Source organism: Lonchura striata, chromosome 2, assembly GCF_046129695.1.
Source record: "Lonchura striata isolate bLonStr1 chromosome 2, bLonStr1.mat, whole genome shotgun sequence".
Classification (NCBI taxonomy): Eukaryota; Metazoa; Chordata; class Aves; order Passeriformes; family Estrildidae; genus Lonchura; species Lonchura striata.
Window position 1 is genome coordinate 70,759,023 of NC_134604.1, and position 23,032 is coordinate 70,782,054.

At 37.6% G+C, this 23,032-nt stretch overlaps 1 protein-coding gene across 6 annotated transcripts in view; it reads right to left on the reverse strand.

The window, feature by feature from the left end:
- Positions 1-21,627, reverse strand: part of SGCG (sarcoglycan gamma) — a 103,016-nt gene extending 81,389 nt beyond the window's left edge. For 2 of the 6 annotated variants that reach the window (XM_021530619.3, XM_021530617.3), the window contains exon 1: positions 21,259-21,476. The gene's annotated coding sequence lies outside the window, so the exon portion shown is untranslated. Of the gene's footprint in view, positions 1-21,258 lie in introns of all 6 variants that reach the window. The other 4 variants (XM_021530623.3, XM_021530621.3, XM_021530622.3 and 1 more) reach the window with 4 other exon arrangements.
- Positions 21,628-23,032: the final 1,405 nt, after the last annotated feature.

The following is a 23,032-nucleotide window of genomic DNA, read 5'->3' on the forward strand; positions in this document are numbered from 1 at the left end:
AAGTGAAGACAATGACTCAAATTCAGGTTACACATTCAGGAACTGGAAGGAGTTGAATGAAAATGTTTGCACTATTACTAGGGAAGTTGTTTAATCCCTGTAGCACATTTTAACAATGCTTCATGTAAAGGCCATGCATTGAGAGACCAGGATGAGCAGCTGGTAAGGTACTGTAGGAGAGTTTGACCTTACTCTGAGAGAAACTAATGGAGGAAATCCCACAGAAGACAGACCCTGAACAAAGAAGGAGAATTTTGAGGCTGCTGGTTTAGTACCAAATTTGCAACAGAAAGATACTACTTCTGCTCTTGATGCTTAACATGCAAGCTACAGGTTAAGGAGAACAGCCTTTAAGATGTAAAAGACTACCTCTGTGAGCAACAAAACTGTAGACACTGACCATTTTCCAGCAGCACCTTCCACAAGATGACACAGAAAATTAGTACACCCTTTGAATCATACAATGTAACCTCTACAGAATGGGTCAAAAGACAAAGAGATTCTTCTACATTAAATTGTATCTCTTTGTTCCAGTAGCTTTTTATATCCTCATATATTGCAAGGATCTTGTCTTCACTGAAAGTGAAGTCTCCACTTCTCTTTCACTGCAAAAGAAGAGATTGGGCTTTGTTTTTTACAACTATTTCTACACGCAGCATATTCTTATACTAAGTCTATATCTTAGATAGCTTGCTTTCTTTTCAAGCAATCAACATTTGAAACAATGACTTGTTCATGGTCTATACACTGTCAAATAGCTCCACTTAAAATCTTCTTATAGCAGTACAGATAATCAGGTAATTTGCATTTGTTAAAGGTTAAAAAATTGAGGAAAATATATCAACCTAATTAATATTTATGTAAGTGTTATACACTAATTTATAATTTGAAAAACACCCCAACATAAATAACAGAAAATATTTTGGGCTATATAAATTTTTAAATGGCGTATTCAGAAATGACAAAATTATATATGACAAGAAAAGAGATTCATAGTCCCAGTTCCATGCTTAGTAAACACTAAAATTCACATGCTTGCTTATATTCTTCTGTGAAAAACATAACTACCTTAAAATACTTTTTTTTTCAAAAGTTTTTACTGGAAATGCGACATAAAAAAATCTACTTGTTCTATGTAGGCTCAGGGAACAGATCCAGAGGAGGGCAAAGGCCCTGATTAGCAAGATGAAGTAAAAAATAGCAAGACAAACAGATGGACACATGGTAACTAATAGTGTGTCAAGTTCTTCTGAACTAAAGTGACCTCATACTTACTCTGCATTCCCAAAAGGTAACTAAGCATAAATGAGCTTTGGTTTTTTTTTTTTTTTTTTTTTTTTTTTTTTTTTTTTTTCCTCCCTATTGAAAGAGCAATTATAATTAGCAATGCAGAGTAGGTTCTGTCTCACTTTCTCAGAATCATCAACAATTTCAAACTTTGAAATACATACTTAATGTGTATTGGTGCAGAAGCAGAACTACTGATAACCGGCTATCTCTGAAGGATGCTTCCCAATTTCCTGTAGATTGCAATGCAACATCTGTAGCAATATCAAGTACTAACAATTTTCACTGCTCGTTCCTAAGCCAATCCCATGCAATTCATTAAGAGTTCTTGGTTTCTCCTGCTTTAGGAAGGATCCATAAATAGCATTCTTGTAAGAGAACATACAATTCCACAAATTAACTCTTTTCTGAGTATGAACAGTGTAACTTTTCTGGGGAGTTGAGTACACCCAGTGATGGGCCTTTGGAGATATAGGTAACTTTTCTTAAAAATGGATGCTTTTGTCATCTTGCTTCTTTTTAGGCACTGTGAAACATAGATTCAATGTTAAGAGCAAATACAGAATTTAAGGAACAATGCTTGCAGTCATTAGAAAATCCTAACTTCTACAGAACTGTTGAGATAAATATTATCAAAAATTACTGTAATAATGAAAATGCAAAGTATAATTTTGAGAATGAAATAAACAAAGGTTTGCCTGTTGCATTTGTGTTAATCCACGGTAATGATCAGAACAATAGTATTTTTTTCATAAACTACATGAAAATCTCAATAAATTACATAATATTAAAAAGGAGGATATTGATTTTATACAGATGGACATTTATGGAGGCACTGAAAATGTACACTAAAATAATCTCCAAAATTGGAGATTATTTATTTATTTACAAATTGGATGCTTTGAAATGTTTTCAGAAACTAAAATTTTTCATAAATTACTCAAACTATAGCAATGCAGAGAATTTGGCAGCTATAGAACATTTGATGCATTTCCCATTTTCTCTATAGCAATATGAAATCAAGGTGAAAGCAGAAAAGGATTTTATGGCTGTGAGACAATCACAGACTCTCACACCAACAGACTTAAAGAGGGACCAGAGAAAACTGCGAATGTTCCTGGACAAAGAAACTAGCCAGCCTATAGGGTAGAGGAAGGTATCTACAGGAAAGCTCAGGGGCAAAAAAAATTACATCCTGGTGTACCTGTACAAATCAATCTCCCTGCCAGTGTTCTCTGTCTTAATAGCCACTCAGCATGGTGCTAGAACCTAAGTCCCAATATAAGACCATTTAAAGAAACAGCTGGACCACACACAATATGGCATTAATTTTTTTTAACAACCAGAAAACAAACAGTCCCTTTGGAAAGGTATTTAACTTCTTAGAAAAGCTTTTTTAAAAAGTGAGTTCATTGAAATTTCCTAAATTGTAAAAAAGAAATTGTCTTCCAATGTCTATAAATACTTTACTTTCCATGTTAGAATTTGATTTTATGAGTAGCTATTGAACTCCATTTGAGATATAATTTTCTCATATCATATTTACTTTCCAGCTGCTTCAACTAATTTACAAAAAAATGGAAAAAGTGTAGCATAAAACCAAAATATTCACTATCTACCCTGCACCTGTCACTTAAGTGGATGACTGTACAGCTTTTTACCACAGCACTTAATTCAAACCACAAAAATAAACTCTCTTTTCATCAAGCTCCTGTTTGTGAAACTCTAATTCAGCATTACATATGGGAATTCTCCTATCAGCATTCATAAACACCAGACATAGCTAGCAAGAGAAACAAAGCCTCTGATGGTTTTGTTAATGCCATCCAACATCTCCCACAGCTTCCCAACTGAAAGGCCTGTTATATCTCCAATCCCCCTTTTATCCTGGTGTTCTTTCTTAGCTGCATTTTGAAGCCCCTTCTCATGAATGCAGCTTTCAAAACCAAGGGGGGAAATTATCCTGACCAGTAATGGTGTTCCTTCCTTGGATAGTTCCCAAGCACATTTTAACAAAGGGCAAATTTATCCTAATCACAAAAGAGTGAAGTTTCCCCTTGCAGTATCCATGGGAGGAATGCTCTCATCCCTGCCCCACTAACATTGCACAATATAGAACATTCCCACTGCCATTTTTGTACCACTGATGCCTTCAATAAGTTCCTTTAGATGCAGAGACTACACAGAAAAACTTGCCTTTTCTACCCCACTTTCTTTGATGGGCTCACACAAGTTTTATCACAACAGCTGATGGCATGGCACTACCCAACCTCCAATTAAACAATGGTGAATTGAAAAAACAACTCTTTTCTGTTAGACTTTGAAAATAGTGCTGTGCTTGGTAAGTGGTTTTACAGTAAGACATCTGAGGTGAGATGTTACAGAACACAGATACTGAGGTCACTAAGTACCAGTAAAATCCTACAATGGATTGGTTTGGGTTGGAAAGGACCTTAAAGATCATCTAGATCCCACCATGGGGGTACCGCATGTATCAGAACCAGTTCCTAACACACCACCAGTATGTGAGGACAAATTGGTACACTGAAACAATAGAACCCACCTCCCACTGTGAGAATGAAGAGTTAGGGACACTTTCTGTAAGGCTTACACATGCAAAAGTAAATAAAGAATATTCTTTTTTACTTTGAGCATGTAACAATACATGAGTTAGCTTCAGAAGCTTAAGGTCAATGAAGAACACTAAGGGGCGACTGTCCCTAGATTAACTTTAATGGTATTTTGATGCAGTAAGGAAAGCATCAAGGAAACATACTGAGGGATTTTCTGTCTTTCAAAAGGACAACCTGACAGCTGGAATAAATGACCAATGGAAGGCTTCTTCTCACTGAAGTATTCTATTCTAGTCTATTCTAGAATACCTTACATTTCCATCACCTGGATTTGCCATTCTACTGTCTCATCATGCAGAATCAGAAGGCTCCTCTGAAACTTTTAAATTGATCCTATTTCTAACTTATTTTCAAACATCACGGCTCTAAACCACTACACAGGCCTTTTGATGTGTACTATCATAGAAAATACATGTGATTTGCATTGTGGAAGATCTGGGTTATGTGGACAGATCTCAGCACAAACTGTTGCATATATACAAAGACAGTGTTTCTCCGCTGCAAAAATTTAGCATGTATTTTTATTCTGTTTTCCAAGTTTTAGCCATCTGTTTATCCTTTCATAACCCTACTACTTGTGCCACAGCTGCTTAGCTTCCTAAATTTCTGGTTAGGGAATATCTCGAAAGCTTCCTGAGGAAATCTGAGGAATCAACAAGAGAATTTTTACTGATGTTATTCTCCATGTATAGGGACACATTATGTCATACAGCCAGAATGAAATTTAAAGCTGGAATTGCTCAAAAGGCTGATCTAAAATATGAAAGCAAAAATATCTAGCCACATCGTAAGTCAAAATAATTTACTTTACGTGGTTCTTTGCATAGCTTTGCCTTCATGACACATACTTCAGAAGCTTAAAAATTCATCTAATTTTTCAACTTCTCAGGATACAAGAACAACAAAATCAATGTCAAAAAGCTGCATCTAAAGCTTTCAGATGCATCAAAGAACCAAAATTATAAGCGACAATGCTAAAGACTGACAGAATGCAAAGAAGCTTTTAGTTGGGATTCAATTTTCTGAAAATTAAAGTACAACTATCAAAGGGGTAGCAGTATTAAAATGAAGGTTGAAACTGTCAATTTTTGATAGAAAGATTACTTTTAAAGTGTTAGAAACTAGTCAGATATTTTTAAGTCAAATAAGAGCACATTAACAACTTAAATGTTCAGGTTTACATGGGATAGATACATACTAAAATACAAAGAGAAAAGTTTTAAAGAAAAAGTAGCTTGCATCTTAGACAAAGGCAGAAGAGAGGCTGTGATAACAAACAAACCTCCACAGAATTGAAAAACCATGTAATTAGAATTATAATGTAAAGAAACATGCTATTTAAATCAAGTAAGGTTAATTTACCTATTTAATAAACCAGTGCAAGGAATTCTGAAATCTGTTTTGGCAACATATGCATGGTGATCTAGGTACAATTAAATAAGGGGAGAAAAAAGAGGCAGTGATTTTCATTGTATTCTCAATTCCTTGTAAACCCACATCTTCTATAAGAAGAAATCCTTTAGGAGAGGTAAAGACTAGCAATTACATGCATATAGAGGGACTCTCTCCATTTCTTTATTTTAGGTACCTTCTAGATCCACCATCTAAAGCAACACAACTTTTTGATTTACTCAAGGTAAACTACAAAAGCACAGACAGCTGTTAGAGCAGTACCTCTTAGGCAGAAGACAGAAACAAGTTCTGGCTCTTTTCCTCCTTCACATGCAGCATTCCAGAAAAAAACCTAACAAAAAACCCCAATGAAAACAAAAACCCAACCTCAAACCCTCTCCTCCTAACCACCAAAATATGGCTCCTGCCATCACTATCAGGAATATCGACTGTCATTTACCACTAGCTGGTATGCAGGTTATCTTATTTATATGTGTGATCTGAGATGGAATGACTCCAGCCTAAATATCCACATGGAAAACTGAAGCATTTTTCTTTCACTATGTGTGCTTCAAGATATCAAGCCCAGGAAAGAGAGTCCAGCTATCAAAATGTTTGATACTATTGCTTCCACTGACTCTGATCACATTTCAGAACATGGCTGGCCAGTGTCCATATTCTAGTCCTTCTAACGGGAAGATACTTGGCCAATGACTGAATACCTGTTTGACTTCCAGGGGATGGTAGGAAATCTACTGGGCACAAGAAGGATTCTTTGACTGAACACCAGGTCCACAGCAAGGAGAGAGAAAGGACTGGGCCTGACTTCCCTGTTTTCATAAGGATTTCCTAGAATATGAAACTACAGAAAACAGAAAAGAGAACAGAAATGAGTACAGAATTATTTCAGGGCAAAGAGTAAACAGATCAAATGCAATGACACCTCTAGACAGCCCACATGCTATGAACTTTGCCAGATTGAAAAGGTAAGGTAAACACATTTCTGGAAATCTGTTTAAAACTCATATACAAAGGCATGACAACAGGCTCTGGTAAATCTTGAAATACTCAAGTAGGAGAATATTTTGGGAAATATCACTAAAAGATGATGTTTCCTGTCCTTATCTTTTTTCCTAGGCATTTAATGTGAGCTACTGTCAAAGACAGACTTCTGAGCAAGATGGAGCTGAGGTATTTCCAAAATTTATCATAAATACAGCACTGGAGTTACCAGCACCTCAAACACTTCTCAAGTCTTCTTTTTTATGTTAAGGGGAGGAAAGGCATAATTCATTTCTACTTGCAAGAGTTCAAGATTGAGCTGTTGTCTCTGTACTGGCTTCTGTAATCAAAGAATAGTTGTCACTTGCAGTGGGAAGCAGGGCTTGAGTGGCACCACCACAATGTAAACTAATACTCTGAGACTGATACAGATAGCATCTCAGGAGAGGTTAAGAATGCTATACACATCATTAGTACAAGCCTGACCTACACAAATGTACATTTAGCTGTTGGAGTAATTCAAGAACAAATCTTCCCTGGTTATCCATAAATCTCTCTAGACACTCATGTGAGGCAATTGCCAGTTATAAACGTTATGTAGACGAAGCCACATAAATAGACCTCATCTACTACCCCAAAACAAATGGGAACTCCCCTTGAACATATCCCCTATAAACCTGTTTGTTCTCAGTATGGATGATTTGCAGTTATATTTTCTACAACTGATCATGAAAAGACTCAGATTTTACTCACTTAGGCTGAAGTAATTTCTCAGGTATGAGCTGAGAATTGGCTCACTTTAAAGAAAAGTATCATTCTCCTACTCAATAAGGACAAGTGCCCAGAAAACAAAAGAGCAGATGTCAGATATCCCAGGCTCTAGACAGCAAAATTCAAGACCCAATCCTGATCTCACCTCAATAGTTCAATTGAGTTAAATTTTCACAACCAATATTTTGTGTAGTGAGGACTAACACTTGATGAAAACAAAGACAAAAAGAATCATCTTTCACAAGACAGCAGTTTCTTTCAAACTTCATAGTACAACAGCATCACAGATGCCAAATTACAACTTTTCATGTTAGCTCATGAAATTGTATTCCATAAACCAGGATAACCCTATATAAGCACTCTGGGATCACAGCTTCACCAATGGTGAAGTTACAGCAACATCACATCTAGGCAATTACCACAAACCAATGGCTTGTATAAATAGCACAACACATTCAAGGGATAAAGCAGCTCAAGAATGAGGAAGCCTATGCTGTGAAAATCCCAAGCCTTCTGAAGTAGCTGCTTACACCATCTACACTCCTGCTTATAAGCAGCAGGGATGCAACTTATCTTTCTGAAAAGTCTCAGGCTTGGGAAGAACAGACTTGAGCCAGTACCCACTAATCATCTCAGGGAACAGATGTAGTCAGTAGACACATTTCTCTCTGAAGTCTTTTTCTGATTAAAATACAATGTCTCATTGTTATTCTCTCTTACATCTAAATCTATTATTTTTTGCTTCACAATGATCCAACATGAAACAGACTGGCTGGAGACTGAACCTGTCTAATATTAATCTACAATCTGTCTGTTAAGGCATTCTCTTGTAAGGTGAAGTAGTATGCTTCCATAGCTACTTTGTTACTTTTGCAACTTCCTGAATTTGGATTCCCACTTCCCTGTCCCTTTTTTTAGTCTATAATCAAAAAATGTGGCTAGGTAATCTATAGCTTTTTCCAAGTTACATGAAATAAAATTCAGGACTCTCCTGTGTAAAACAACTCGTTTCCTTCTGCTCTGGAGACAGAATTTTGGAGTTGTAAAATTTATAGCCACTGCACTATTTTACATTAACTGTATGTGCACTATAAATTATTTTAAAGACCTATTGCATAGTAGGTCATATTTAGTACAGGCAAATGCCTCCCAAAATATTCCAAATAAGAAGTACCCTTGCTAGTTATTGTGAAAAGAAAAGCCTTCTTTATGAGACTATATTTGGTCTTGTGCATTTTATAAGTTTGTATACAAAAAGCTCAATGTTACAAACAGTATTTCCTTTTTTATAATCTAAGAATTAGATTATATTTAGCTTTTTTTACTCAGCATGCAGCAGGTAAACTGCAATTCTTTTTAAATCTTTCAAGAACTTTAAGAAACACAGCCAATATATACAATGTAAATTCTTAACATAAAATCCTGAACACAATCTGTCAAAATACATCAGTATGAAGAAACTCACATTCATTTGGTTGTGACCTATAATTTTTCAGGATGACAGCTTCAGTGCGTGAGGTATTTGCAAAGGTATTTGCAAAGATCACAAATTCTCCTCTTTGGATTTAGCATTTAACCTGTCCTTGACATCTGCTAATATTTATGATCTCCATTATTACCTATGTATGTGTCCTGTACTCACTGAACTTTAAACATGTGGGATGCCTTTTAAGATTAGCAATATTCCAAACATCCAATACTTACAAATCTATAGGATTTGTAGTAAGATTGACTTTCAATGAACTCCAACCCAAAATTTGTCTTTCTGCCTATGCAACATGTGTTACATATCTGCTTTTACAATTTCTCGTAGAGTGCATTAGCAGCACATGACAACAATTCACTTAGATTTAGCCTTCTCACAGCTACCCCCTTTTACAGAGAATTTTCAGCGCCAGGTTTTGGATTAACTAACTTTATCAGCAATAGCAGGTCAATCTACTACTGATACTTTATTTTTCAGGATCCTTGGGACAAAAACCAAGGAACAAAGACTATACTGGAGAAGCCCTTCTGATGGTGGCACATTTCCAGAGAGCTGATTTCCAAAAACCAAACAGCCTACTTCCTGTCACAGTGGCAAACGCAATCTCACGCCAAAGCAGAATCCATAAATCTTCAGAAAAAAATACTGACTGGCACTGGACAGCCATAACAGAATGACCCACAGCCTTCCCCTATTGACCCACAAAGAACTCTAGGAAGAGTTCAAGAGTAGGGCTAATCACTTGCTTTTGAGAGCAGCAGCTCACTCCCCACTACTTGGAGTAGCATACAGAAAGTCTACAGCGAGAGTAGAGTATACCTAATATTTCCAGCTTGGGAAAAAATAGTTATTAAAAGTTACTTTTAAGATTTTATTTTCAGCAATGTAAGGAGGAAATTCAGGCCCAAGCAGTTTGGTAAATTCTCTCCCCTTGTCCAGTTACTATGACCTTGTTTGTTACTTACAAAGGAAAACAAAGATATGCTATTTTTGTTTGAACTGCCTGCTAGGATTGCCTTTGATTAGTAAATTAAATGCAAGGTCAAGCTGCTTTAGCAGCAGAGTTTTGATAAGGTGCTCCCAATGGTTGCACTACAAAAACATGATGACCTCAATGTTACTATGAATTCAGGCTTAATGAAAATGTGAAAAAGTGATTTGTGTAGCCAGGAAATATTACATAATCAAAACATAACAGCAAGTCTAGCTGAGAAGTAAATATGCAGATGTAATACTGAAAAAGTGTATGTGTATGAATTTTTATGTATACACATAACAAAATTAATGGTGTTCCTTGAAGTTTCTTCTGAGGTAATGTTTACTTACCTTACAAAAGGGAAACAACACAATAGGAAGGCCTTGTGATAAAATGTAACAGCTTTTATTCCAGTTATAAAAATGTTCATTCTGCCATCTATCTGCTGAGGGAAGCCTGCGAATTCTCATTAAAATTTCAGCATGGCTGGCCATAAAAAAAATAAGAAAGTAGGAATAGTTTAAAAAAAAGATAATTGGATTCTTACATGACTGCAGTATAGTCTGACACCTCTAAGTAAGGCTATACCTTCTGCCACTGAACAAAACGTTACCTGGCATGGGATGTGTCGCCTGTCACTAAATAAGCTCTGAGATTTATTCACTTGGAAAGTTGGGCCCTATTTAGTCTGTTATTTACAGAACTTAGAACATTATGATTTTATAATAAATATAGACAAATAAATGAGTACCACTTCTCACTAACGCATTACTCTAGTTACATAAAATATATATCAAATTTGCTATTAAAATGTAAGGCAAATATCCGGAGGCACTCCTAATGGCACAAAATGGTGGTGTGGTGTTACTTCCAGAGACAAAACTGAGGTATTCAAGAAGAGAAGGTTATCAGTACCATAGCTTTAATTATATTTGTTTCATTCTGTGAAGAAGCACAAGTGACTAAAATGTTCTCTTTGTCTGGAAAGGTCATCTATACTAAAGAGAAGTGAAAAGATTGCATTATAGAAGGTAAGAGAGATTGAGACATAGGAACAACATGCAAAAAAGAAACCAAGAAATACAACAAGAGAAGCGAACAAAAAAAAGGGACTGAGAAAGGGTGGAGACAACAAAAACCACCTGCAGCAGTAAAGCACAGAACATAGAACAACAGAAGTGTCCCATCAGAAAATAGCCTGATGTCCACTACTTCATAGGATAGATGGAAAGTACTTGCTACTACCAATTGTTGTAAGCTTAGAGAACTTTTCCACTTTCCTTAAGAACTGAAGGAGTTTGGAACAGAAGCTAGTTCATTTACACAATTTTATAATGAGTAGAAACAACTGCTGAAATTTCAACACTGCTTACCAAAACTCAATATGGCCACCTCAAAATTGGAAAGTAATAAGAATGGTCTTGCTTATAACAAATCAGAGTTAGCACTTAACCTGAGCCAGTATTAACCTTAAGTACCACCAAAATTATTTCATTTCTCAACTGAATAGTGCATATTGTAAGACTCAACTACTGTGAAACAAAAGTTATTATTTTGCTAAGTTTGTAACAGTAAACTCCTTATGTCTACCTACAGGAAATAGAATACTGCTATTCCCTGGAGACAAAACCATTTCAACATTTTCTGTTAGATTAGCATCTGAGAACTTCGTAATGTTTGTAAGTATCATAAATGAAATTTTCATAGAGAATCACAATAACTAAATTAAACATTTGATCCTCAGATTATTTTTAAACATTACTTACAATGAAATACTAAAGAATGCAGGAAAAAGAAAGTTAAATTTTTAGCTGCTCTACTAACAATTCAAAATCTAGTTTTAGAACCTCTTCTAAAGAACAGGTTTGTTAGAAACTAAACTTTTCACAACAATGCATGCATTTCTCAGCCCAAGGAAGTTTTTGAATATAAATGATCAGAATAGAGAACATATCAGATGAAAGTTTGAAGTATATTGGCAAATACCTATGCGTAGAAATAGAGAATTTTCTAGTTGTTTCATTAGTTCCTGTGATTTCATAGACTCTTTGGAGATTTATCTTCAAATAAAGTCATGTGTATTAGTGCCCTGGTGTCACTCACTAAAACTTTCAGTGACAATAAGTAAAGAGAGTGCACACATCTTCCCACAGCACTGTGCTTGCTGCATCTTACAATTACATTGGCAGCACAGTCACAGCCATTTCCACAATAGCTGCTGGAACTCAGATTCCTGCATATATCTGCACATTCCCCTATGCAGACAGCAATGCCTAACTACCAATATGATCACCTCCAATTGGCTACTGTATGAGCTAACTCTTTTTCGGATGTAATGGTGTCCAAAGCCAGACTGGATGGGGCTTTGAGAAGTATCGTGTAGTGGAAGGTGTCCCTGCCTGTGGCAAGCAGTTGGAACTGGATGATCTTTAAGATCCCTTCCAACTCAAAACAATTTTATGATTTTATTATATAAAAACCTCCTTCCATGTTGCAGGACACTTACTCCACATACTGTGAGAGTATAGCATTTCCCAGAACAGTTACCAGAAAATTGTTATGATTTTAATACCCATTATAAGTAGATAAATGAAATTGCTTTGAGTACCTTTCAGAAATCTTTATATTTGTTTTCACGCTATCATTGACATATAGTTTCAGTTATAGATTCTCATTTGTTTCTGTCAACTGATCCTAAAGAATAATGATTCAGTGTAAGATTGTTTTACAGGGAGAAAAAAAAAGTGATTGTATTTTCTTTCTATTCATATCACCGTTTCCACAATCTATTGTGACAATTGAAGATATCACCAGTTGTCCCTGTTCCTCATGCAGGAGCAACTGGTTTCGTGTGACAAAGGCCTGGAGCATGACAATTTTACCTCATTATTTTTTTTTCCCCATCAAAGTCCTAAATTGTGAAAAAGTGTAATTCATGTATTTCATACCAAATGAGTTTACATGTAAAACTAACAAGAAGAAAAGACATGCCAGCATCTCCTTTAGAATAATGTCTGCAATAATAAGCTATTCAAAAGGATGAACAGAAAGAAGGAATTAATTTTCCAGACTTTTCAAAAGTCAACTATCAGGAGATTTGTATCAGCATTGGGCTACTTCTAGGTGATGTCTGTTGCAGCTGATTGCAGAGACAGTTTGTTACTACAACCAACTTTAGTCCAGCTACTTACTGTCAGGTATGCATTTTCTTCTTTTTTCACAATTCCCAATAAAGTAGAAAAAGTATGATTGTTGATGGTTTTAGTTAACTTACTACTTTCATGAAGGCATTGTGTTTGCAGAATACTGCCACAACTCATTAGTAAGAAACAGAAAAATCATATAGTAGTTAAACCTGCAAAGACAAATTCAAGTGCCAAGAAGTAATCTTGTGCTAACTAGTAAATCTATTCTAACTTCTTAAGAATATTTTGCCACATGAATAAGAAAAAAATGCCTGGAAAAAGAATTGAATTGCAGACATAGCTGTAAGGTAAGCATGTAGAGAGCTCAACCAAAAGTGTATTCCCATAGATCAACTAAATTTTCCAAAACCTTATGGAGCTGCAATTAAAATACAAACAGGATTTTACATGCAGCCATAAAAATTATTTTAGTCTAGTCACTTCTGCTGTTAATTATGATTTTCTGCACACTCTGCAAAAAGACTCCTTGAGTCCATGCTCATCATTTACACGGTGGGCTGACAGCTGCAGTAGTCATGGGGAAGAGACTGACCCTGATCAGAGATTATACCTGAAAATGACAGTACAATCAATAAACCCTAATGATACATAGATGAGAAGCAGATTTTACAGATGGCCTCAACTCTTGGATACTTGCATGAGGGGCTGATTTCTGGATTGGCATGGACCTTGAGGTAAGACTGTCAGCCAAGAGTGGATGCAGCAAATATCTGCTGGAAAAATGGCAAAGTTTTCTGCACTTGCTCACCAGCTTGATGATAGGACTAAAGCAAATACATGAATCAGCATGAATGTCCAAAATTTATTATCTGCCAGTGTAATGTCTTCAATCAGTGTTGCATTCATCATAGATAAAGGTCTGGCATGCTCAAAGACATACGTGTAGACATAGGAGCAAACCATACAGGCAACCTGAGACAAGAATCCACTGGTACGCTTAGACACACTTGCATTTTTTTGTTGGAATGGAGGACTGAATGTATTTGTTATTAGCACATTTTTGGACTCAGCTGAGCAAACAATAACAATGGATGCTTAGTGATTCAACTGGCTGCAAGTTAACATACTATTTAAACACCAAACTAAACAAAACCCAAAAAACCAAAACCAAAAAACAACAAAAAAAAATCTGAATACGGCTCCTGACAAAAATTGCCATAATTAACATATAATTTCAAAATATTCAAAGAAATTCAGTATGTGTAGTGTATGAGACACTGTATGACAGTAAAAATCCCAAGAAAAAATATTAAGATATGTTTTAGAGATATTACCACACAACACTCACAAAACTGAGAACAAAACGGCAATCATTAGGTTTAACTAGTAGATAAAAGAAATACACAGCATCACAGTTAAAAAGGGAGGGATGCCCCTTTTAGCACAGATATTTCATTTGTCTCGGATTTAAGATTAACCTTCACTTATGGGACTATGAAAGCAATGACAGTTAAAATTTCCTTACAATCTTCCTTACTTCCTTTATTGCTCAAATGCTAGTGTTTAAAAATATACAAGCAATTCCTATTCTTGGCAAGTCTCTCAATAGGGATTAGGAAGGCAAGCTGGACAAAGAGCAGAATCATACATATATCCTAATTATACAGTATTAAGAAGCCAATAGCCCATGTTGATGGGGTACTGCACACACTTCAGAAATACCATAATGAGTTTCCTTGAAATTCCTCTATGCTATCAGTCAAATGTGCTGTTAAGGAGACAGCATATGCTAACAAAAGGGTATTATTAAAGAAGATAAAAAATACCTTTTCCCATAAATGCATATAGTTTTCTTGAAGCCCTGTTAATTTGGTTGGAGGATAGGCACAAATTTTCTCTGCTGATCTAAGTAAAGTTGACTTTGCCTTTCCACTGAGAAGTTAGTTAGAATTCTAAGTTTCAGTCTCCTCAAATCTAGCGTATTCTAAATATGCAATGCTCAAATGTAGCATGAAACCAACTGTACTCATTAAAATGCAGTATTTTTAGTTGCATTTGCAATTTCTTAATGTATTCTCTTGTAATAGAATCAATAAAGGCCTGTGCAACACTGTAATATTGCTGTAGCTTTCAAAGCTATCTTCAGGTGCATCAAGAACTGCAGTACGTCTGCAATGCTTAACCTGAAATAATCTTTTGGAACAGAGGAAGTCCATAGTCATACCTTGGGTCAATTGTTGCAAAACTTAAATGAAATTTCATGGTAATCCCATCCTTGAAAAAGCCATGATGAGGAGTCTACTTATCCCCCAAAGCACAACTATTTTTTTTTTTTCTTTTAAAGTGGTATTTAAACCAAGTAGTATCACAACCTAACACAGCTTAAGTTCAAAGGTTTAGTAAGTGATTCAGGCCATCTAAATTTAATAGTGTAACTTTCTCTACACAGACTGAAGAAGAAGAAAGTATTAAACATTGCAGAATTAAAACACTGTAACTGACAAGATGATTTAATTAGACTACAGCAGAAGCCTCTCCAAAGGCTCAGTCCTGGCGTCACTCACTAAAACTTTTTCAGTAACAATAAGTAAAGAGAGTGCACACATCTTCCCACAGCACTGTGCTTGCTGCATCTTACAATTACATTGGCAGCAGAGTCACAGGCATTTCCACATTAGTTGCTGGAACTCAGATTCCTGCATATACTCCTGTGCATTCCTCTACACAGATCTCAATCAGTAACTATGAGTATGATTACCTCCAATAATATGGAGACTTCTGTATGATTCCCAACTCTTTTGGGACTTCTAGTGCCCACTTGGATGGGGCTTGGTATAACCTGGTGTAGTAAGAGGTGTTCCTGCCCATGGCAGGGGGTTTGGAACTGGATGATCTTTAAGGTCCCTTCCAACCCAAGCCATTCTACAATTAATTCTATGACTTTCTGGGGGATCTTGCATTAGCCAGAAAGTGAACTAAGAGAAGAAGATCCCATTGCCGAAAAGCTTGGTAGGCTTATCACATTCCTTAAAAGATCCTGAGAACACCATTTCACTTCCTTCTAGATCCATGAAGGACACAATTCATCCAACAATGAAATGCCCTGAGAGAAGTAATATGACTTTGCACTTCACTCTGACCATTGCCAAAACACAGTAAATGGTTTACTAAATCTGAACCTTCTTCCTGAATTATAGAAGGCTTCAGAACCCAGTGATGGTTTTGATAACAAGGAGGAGGAAGAGGCAGGATGTCTCTGGACTTCCACAATGGCTGCTATTGCAGTCTTTTTAAGACTGGTTACAGCTTTTTTTCTCAAATTATCTAGGGGAGTTTGTATTTGAAAATGGATTGAGACATTCCAGTGAAATTTATTTTATCAGCCAGCTCTTTCCATTTTGTTTCTCTTTCCTTGGTTAAGTGCTTACAAGTTTTAAAGTCAGCACCAGGAAAAGACAGAGTCCTTTTTCTTTATGTGCATATGCACCTTTAAATAAAAATATATTGCTGTCTTCAAATCTCTGAGGAAAAATCTTCACAGCCTGAGAAAGTGCTGCATCCAAGAAAATCAAGTTAGGGAACCAGCATCATGCTATGATTTTTCACATGCAACATTTTTCTCAAATAATTCTGCACATTAGTTTACAATTCCTCATTAGCAAATAAATAATTTGGGGAAACTGACAGATAGTTATGGACAAAAATTCTTTGTTTCTGACATCAAATAAATTGCTGGTTTAGAATCAACTTATTGTGTTACTATGTCATTTTTGGATTAATGAACAGGGTTTTCGGTGTACATTGTGCAATTTCTTGAGTCCTGGAACCTTTTCCTCTAAATTTCAATTTGAAAATCAATCTACTTTTCTGCAACATAGAAAAACATGTTTTTACAGTATCTTTGATAACAGAAAGGGTGTTCAATATAAAAAATCCAAATTCCAGAGTACTACTCTTGGAAAACAAATAGAAGTTATCTCTCCAGGTTTATACAGACATGATGTTATGAGGTTTTCAGATAAATAAATATATTCTCAGAAGTATAGAATGCTTAATGCACAACCACAAGCAAGGAGTTTATTTAGGTACTTTTATGTGACTCAGATATATTGACGTTTCCAAAAGCAATTCTTCAATTTCAGAGGTTGATATACGTAATGTGACTTGACAGCAGTATCTACAAAAATATTAATTTGGAACATCACAGTGAGTCAATTCAGTGAAGTGGAAAAAAATAATTAGATGTTCAGGATCACTCTGTTGAACCTGAGTCTACATATTTGTAAAAAACAGGCAAATATAACAACAAATTTCATATTACAGCAATTTCACAAAAGACTGTTAAGGTTTTCAATGCCATTCACCTCTAAAAGAAAATCAGTTTTTGTAACACTATTTTAGTTTTCCTCTAATGTTTTCAAAAATATGTACAAATGTGAAACTTTAATGACCCTTAGAAATTATTTAAAGCATAGCAGTTAATCAAACAGCTCAGTAATTTGACATATTATTACCCATTTTTGGTGACTAAAGTTATTTACTACAAACAATTGTCAAAAACAAAAAAGTAAAACTAGCACTTATATTACCCTGTTAATTTTTATGAGGTTTGTGTACAGAATTTTAATTACAAATAGTATACATGATACTATTGCAAGGGACACTGCCCAGGAGTATTTTGACCTGACATTCAGGAAAAGGCATTTGGTTGCTCAGTAAAACTACTGTATTAAAATAAATTTCTAAATTAAAAGACACTTTCTTTCCTTTAAAGCTGTGATGTTTTGCAACAAAACCTTTCTTAAACAAATACGTACTACTCCTGCTTTGGACTTCATAGTAGTTTCTAAAAGACAATAATACTCATATTTATACACTCATAATATCTATGGACTGAAACCCATTATACTGGTTAATTAAGAAAATAGGTTACATTACCATATTAAGACAAGGCTCCCCTAGTCTTTTCTGATAGATATTAATCACTATTAATAAGAGAAGTAAGTGACTGAGTATAGTTTTTACATCTAAGCATGACATTAGGCTAAGAAGATCTAGAAGCCAGGACTAGAAATCTCGGCATACAGGACTAAAACTCAGAAAAAATATGTTAAACTGAAAACATGATCTAGGAGAAAATAAGATGCAATGAAAGAATGTAAATAGTTAACTAAAAATAATCAAGTGAGAAAATACTGGATGAGGACACACAGCGTGTAGCTACTCTGGTATTTTTGTGGTTAGAAGTACCATGAGTAACAATGATCAGCAATGCCATATTCTTGCATAAAAGACAACATGCTACCTTGAACTGAAGCTAATCTTTATAGTTTACTTGTTGGTAAGGCTACAGCTGTAATTCCCGTACAGAACATTCTCTACCTATGGAATAAAGGAAGAAATTAGAGGAATTAAGCAGAAAATATTAACTATTATAGGTCTAAAAAAGTTGACAAAGAAAGCAAAAATTAAATAATCAGGAGTTTTTCAGTTGAGAGGAAATCAACACCCAGAATGAGCTTTCACTTCGCAAGCACATTCTGTAGGAACTTTACTTGTTTGTAGTGACCAGAAGGAACCCTTTCTCTAAATCTAGCCCTGTGTTTTTACACGTTTATCATATGTAATTCTCAGTGTCTGAGAACTTGTAACTAAGACACAATTCTGTTTAGCCAGTATATTCAACTTTTTATCAGTTTATTGCTTCTGTAAAAACACTAAACACAGTTAACTAGTTTTACAATGGCATTATCTACTCCAACCACACCAGATGGGTTTTACAACCAAGTAAAAAGTTTTCTATTATGGCTCAAGAAATGCCTTTAAATATAGCAGTAGAAGGTCTACAAAGAGAACTATAAGAAAAAAAGCTGCATATGCAACCACAGTTTTCAGGTAAAAGCAAATACCTCACCTGTTTCTTCATGTACACCTTTACCCAAAATCCTCAAGGTGTGTATTACCTTCAAAAGAGGTAACTGTGTTTTTAGAGCAAATGTTCATGTTAAAAACCCAGGCAAACAAGCCCCCCAAAAACAAACAAAGAAAAAAATCACAGCAAATAAAACCCCAAACCCTCAATTCCTAAATTCCTCCTTTTTTATTTCCCCCCTTTACTTAACTTCCCACACTTCCATACCTTAGTGGCATTTTCTATGCCCCCCTTGCTTCACCTGGGCATTTTCATTGCTTAAGAATTTGCACTCTGTACAGGAACATTTGTTGGACACCCAACCATGTTTAAGCTTCTGACTTACATGAGCTCAGCTTTTGATAGCAATCCCTATATACAATTTGGACATGTTATCAGAACAGACGTATTACTAACAAACAAAGCATTCTGCTTCAGTCTATTCTATCCATATTCTACCCCTGCACAGCTTAAGTACCAGTACTTCTGTGTGAATTCAACTAAGATGCTGATATGAATAAAATTAATTCAAATATCTGATTACAGAACTGAGCACTAAATCCATAGGCTTCTAAATATTAAAACTATACTAAAAATCCTAAGTTTGACCCAACATCACTAAATCAATTCATCCTTACATCTTAAGTTACGTCCTAGCAGTGATTTTACAAGCAATATATTCACCTCCACATAAAAAAAAGAAACACGTTGAAAAGTTTGTCAGACAGTTCAGAATGACATCTTCTTTTAATACACTACACATGCTCACTCCTATGCAAACCAAGTTTTAACTGTCATGCTGTCAAGAAAAATTATAATTCCCTAGTCATATCTTATCTTTCCAAGGAAGTAAGAACTACAGAACATTTTGCAATAGAAAATTGTATCATATGTTTAATAAAACCTGTCGCTTGCATGAAAGCCCAAACTTCTTGTATTTGAAGCTGACATTGCAAAAGAAAAAAAAAATCAAAAACAAAAGCAGTGAACAAAATGCAGAAAAGTGGGAAGCATTTTAAGTTTTATACATATCTATTATTCTATTTCCTCAGTCCTCTCCCAGCATAGTGCAATATAAAAGTCCACTAATAAAAGCCTGAGCACATGTAAAAAAGTCTTAGAGCTGCATTGGGTCATTAACTGTGATAGACTTTCTTAAGAGATATATCCATGTGCCTATTAAGAAAAGTCCCAACTTGAAAATCACCTGAAGTATGGTGCCTTATAAGTGTTCAACAGTCAGGTATTACCTGCAGCAACAGATGTATGCTGTGAAATCTAGGCTACTTTTGAATGCTCCCCCAAATCTGGTTTCAAATTTTTTTACACTAAAAACCAACCAACCAACCAACCAAACCCTCAAAACCAAGAAAATAAACCTCCAAACCAAAAAGCTACTCATATGTCTTTGATCTAATGAAATTAGGTAATTTTACTTAAGTTTTTCTTTTAGATTTTGCAATAAATATTGTGGAATTACCTCAGTATTTGAAAATTTGTAAGTGAAACAGAACTGCAGCTGATAGTTAAGGTAGACTACCTCTGATTAACCAAGCGAATTAGTGCAGAACATCCCCTGTAAGGGGAAACTGCCTCACTTGAAATGGCTTGAATCTTTACACTCACAGTGCAGTACACAATGTACACATCTTTGTTAAGGCTGGGAGGGAAGGAGGTTTCCCAAGATACAGATTTGTTGATTAGTTATTTTTCTTTAAAGTGTTTTTTGCTTTGCAGCAAAGGTACCTACAACCTCTCTGTGGAACTGTGCCCACTTTTGATTCTTTAGGTTACTTCCGAAGAGCTAAGCAAACTACTTGAGTCTGTCCTTTATATGCATGAGCAAAGGGGGAAGAAAACTTGCAAAACGTTTAAACTGGGATTTGATCTCCAGCAGCGTTATGATGATTCATACATTTTACTCAGTTTCTGCTTAATCCACAAATGTTCAGTTAAAAAGCCCCAATGAAATGTGAATCAAAAAGAGCAGTAGTTGCATTTACTGTTAAGTCAGACAGCATAACAACCTACCGAAGTCTCAGGCGTACTGCTGTGCGCCTTTTTCTGGTAAGACTTTGCAGTTTGTTTTTCCTAAACATATCTAAACTGACACAAACAGGTAGGTAAATTTCACAGAAGAGTAAGATGTAGCCATCAAAGATGTCAACATTACACTTGCAAAAGGGATACTTGATCCTACTCCTCTGCAACAAACCAGAGTGAAAACAACGGAACAAGTTGAGCGACCTGCTGGCAGCACCGCAGGGAGAAGAAGCTGCAGCACCCTCTGCCCACGGCAGCACAGACGGGCTGCTTCTCCCTCGCCACGCTCCCGTCCCGCGGTGATCCTCTCCCGCTTCCTTCAGCCCTCACCCCGCTGGAAACTTTCCGCTGGCACCGGTGCCGAGCCGCTGGGGCCGCGGGACGCCCGGCGGGGAGGCACAGCCTGGGGCGCCGCGCCGGGGCACCGAGCCCCGGGCGGGCGCTGCCGCACGCCCCGATGTGCCGCCTGCGGCGCGGCTGCCGCCCGCCGCCGCCCCTGCCCCGCGCCCCTCGGCGGCGGCGGCAGGACAACTTTCCAGGGGACGCTTGCCCTCTCCCGGCACTAAAAGTGCCGGCTCCGGTCGGGCCGGGCAGGCGTGTGGGGCGCTTACCTGATGTCCCCGCTCGGCTGCAGGGCAGGGCAGCGTCCCCGCGGTCCCCTTCATGCCCGAGGGGCTGCCTTGCCCGCACCACGTCCTCATCCAGCTTCCCGCCCGCGGGCTGCCGCCTTCCCTCGCCCTGGCGGGGCGGGCGCCGCTCTCGCGGTCTCGCCGGCGCTGCAGGGAGGGAAGGAGGAACAGAGGGCGGGCGCCAGGAGGAGGAGGAGGAGGAGGAGGAGGAGAAGGCGAAGGCGAGCAGGGGGCGGGAGACGAGCAGTACCCTCCCTCTCTCCGCCCCGGCCGCCGAGCGGACATGGAGCAGCCGCGGGCGGGCTGCGCTCCCCGGCTGTGGGAAGCGCCCCGGCTGCCCGGGCCCTCACCGCACCGCGTCCCTGCCGGGTGTCCCCGGCTCTGCCAGGCAGCGCAGGGCAGCGCAGGGCCCGGCGGTGCCTCCGGAGGGCGCCCCGACCCCAAAGCTCTGCGCTTCATCGGAGCGACCCGGCTCCGGGCTGGGCTGGGCTGGCGCCGCCGCGCCTCGCTCGCTGCCGGGGATGGAGTTTGGGGCCGGCCGGCACTTCAGGGTGGGACGGACGGGCGAGGGAGGCTTCAGGATGTGTGGTAGGAGCCGGGGCAGGGCAGATGTGGTGAAGAGCACAAAAGGAGCTGGGGGGCGGGGGCCGGAGTAGATCGTGAGAATAAGGTTTCTCAGTTCAGGAGCAGAAAAAGGGATCCGGGAGGAAAAGAGGGAAACTGACCAAGACAGAGGAGAAGGGTGAAGTGTGCATTGGGAAGATGAATGATAAATTTTGCAGGAAGGATGTTCAGGAGGAGTGAATGCCAATGGGATAACTGAAGAGGAGAAAGGAGTAGGAAAGGACTGTTGAGCAACAAAGGAGAAAATGTGTCCTGTAAGTGGTCAAAGTCAGGTTTTGGGAAGGTGAAGAGACTAAGGAGATAAGGATTCCAAGGAAGCCAAAATTTTACTGGGCTTGGCAGTGTGAAACTTAGATGATGAGTACAGAGAAGACATTTAGCGACCTTATCCTAGAGGTTCTAAGAATGAGTCACTAAGAAAATTATTTTAACTTAGAAGGGATTTTAATTAGGGGAAATATTCTCAAGTGGAAGCATTGGAAAAGTGGGAAATAAGCACTGCAGGAATTGCTGGGTAAGAAGGAATTCTGAAATCAAAAGAACAATTCCCAGCCTGAAACAGCTAGTGTATCTGAACAGAACACACAAAGTTCTTGGTTTAAGGGGGTGGGAGTGTTGCTTCTATATGGGATAGAAATCACTGTGTCAAGAAACTTCTGTAAGAATTTTGCAGTATACCTTACCATTCTCTGGCAAATTGTGCCATCCCACATGGGTAGTGGAGAGTTGGATTCAAGCTCTCCATACTGAACTCACCTTTACAACCAGTATAGCTAAGTAGACCCTGACCAGCCGGGACTAGCAGTAAAGGCAGTATTCCCTACAGACTTGATATCCTAGTCCTTGGAGAACTGAATTGAACTTTTAGCCAACCCAGTCAGAAGAATCTATGGGCCTGCAGATTCACTGCTTTTAGTGTCTGGAATGTCTACTGCCTCTCATGTGGAAAATGACTTGAGATATGATGGGATACAAACTGGGATACATGAAACTGGAATAGAAATTACTGTGTGTACCCTGAAATGTATCATTGAAATATTTACTGCAGAAATGAGAGGAAAAAATGTTGAACATCAAATAAATCCATTCAGAAGATAATTTATTGTTGAAATAACCCCTTCCTTCATTGACT